Consider the following 1,916-nt stretch of genomic DNA (forward strand, 5'->3'; position numbering starts at 1 on the left):
CCTGATAATGAACTTGATGTCTGTAACCATCCGGGAGCCTTCATCCTGTGACTGATGGAAGCAGAGGCAAACACACAATTAATCACTGAACTGAACCCGAGGAACCCAGTGACAGAGAGAGAGGAGTGATGAGCAAATTGGCAAAGATTGGGCTGGCAAAACCAGCAGAGACAGCTGATCTGAACAGGGGAGAGCTCTTGGACCCCAGACCGACAGTGGGGAGGCCAGCATAGGACTGATCTGGACCCCCCCAAATGTGAGTGTCAGCGAGAAGGCCTGGGCAACCTATGGGGCCCTGAGTTGTGGATCAGTGTCTATCCCTGGAATACAAACAGTCATCGTGTGCCTATAGCACAAAGAGGGATGCTCTCTCAGCCTGGACTCTTAGGGGGAGTGCCTGGACCCTACCCGGAGTGAAATGACAGACTCTAGATATCCCCTATGTGGAAGGATTTGGCAATAGGGTGGGAGGGTGGGGGGTGAAGGGGAGTGTGGGAGGAGCGGAGGGAGAGGGAACTGGGATTGACATGTAAAACAAGCTATTTAAAATTAAAATAAAAAATGAAAGAAAAAAAAACTCAAAAAAAGTTTAAGTCCTAAAAACAAAGACTTGCAACTTAAAAATTAAAAACCAAAGGACTGAAATTTGGTGTTCATTTTCTCACATGATATTTTTAATGTATTAGAAATATCTGAATGTAAAAATGGTAATGAAATGAAAATTGCTGTGGCATTTCACTACGAGGGTATGGCCAAGAGTATAAAACCTTATATAGCATATGTTGTTAACTCCTGTCAAGTGTCATGTCACAGAATCCCAGGCTTGTTATATAACAGAGGCAGTAATAACAAAGTCGTTTCACACTGTTTAAAAACTAGGTTGGATTGCCAAGAAATCTGTTTTTAACTAAATTTTACTATTATTACATTAGACCATTTAGAACCATGGCAGGGTCAATACAAATTGGAATTAAAATCTTGAGGATTCTTTGTCAGGGAGTATTGTCCCAAAAGTGGAGAACTGAAGAGACATATAGTTTCCCTCATGTTCTCTCTCGAAATCTGTTCTGAGGTTATCACATACCTACGCAGAAGCAATATCTATTAAGCATCCACAGTGTCTCAAGTTATCATGCTGGATTATGGAGAAAAACACGGTCTTGGTCTCAAGTTTCTTATTATCTAGTAGAGAAAACACATTACACAAAATCTAGAAGCATTATTCTGGTGTTGTAGGCAATCTTAACAAAAATTTGTGTTTAAAAGTACGTAATAGAGTCCAGAGACTCCAACCTACCTCCTTCTAGCTGCAGCCACTTGTGCAGGACCAAGTTCCACCATGCCGAAGTGCCCCAAGTGTGACAAGGAGGTGTTTTCGCCAAGCGAGTGACATCACTAGGCAAGGACTGGCATCGTCCCTGCCTAAAGTGTGAGAAATATGGAAAGACACTGACCTCTGGGGGCTATGCCAAGCATGAAGGCAAGCCCAACTGCAACCACCTCTGCTACTCAGCCATGTTTGGGCCTAAAGCCTTTGAGCGAGATGGAGCTGAGAGCCACACTTTCAAGTAGACCCGGGTTGTGGAAACTCTCCCTACCAACCCAGGCACTTGCCAGGCCTTAACCCTAGACAGCAGGGGCTCTCTGTAGCCCTTCATGCCTTTAGTAAACCTGACCTTTTGGAAGGAGAATAAAAGTACTTAATAGTGCACTATACATTATAGAGAATGTTTTATTCTGATTATCTAAATTCTACATAGAAAATTTTCCTAGGTTTTATAATAAACCTACTTTAATTTTTCAAAATACATTCATATAAAGAGCTAACTGATATCTTTAATCTTCATTTTTACTATGTCATAAAAGATTCATACTGTCACAGGATTGGATCATCTGCTTTATCCAAATCTCAAGAG

At 41.9% G+C, this 1,916-nt stretch overlaps 1 pseudogene; it reads left to right on the plus strand.

The window, feature by feature from the left end:
- The first annotated feature begins 1,339 nt into the window (after window positions 1–1,339).
- Window positions 1,340–1,682, plus strand: LOC101832865 (annotated as a pseudogene).
- Window positions 1,683–1,916: the final 234 nt, after the last annotated feature.

Source organism: Mesocricetus auratus, unplaced genomic scaffold (genome assembly GCF_017639785.1).
Source record: "Mesocricetus auratus isolate SY011 unplaced genomic scaffold, BCM_Maur_2.0 Super-Scaffold_6730, whole genome shotgun sequence".
Taxonomy (NCBI): Eukaryota; Metazoa; Chordata; class Mammalia; order Rodentia; family Cricetidae; genus Mesocricetus; species Mesocricetus auratus.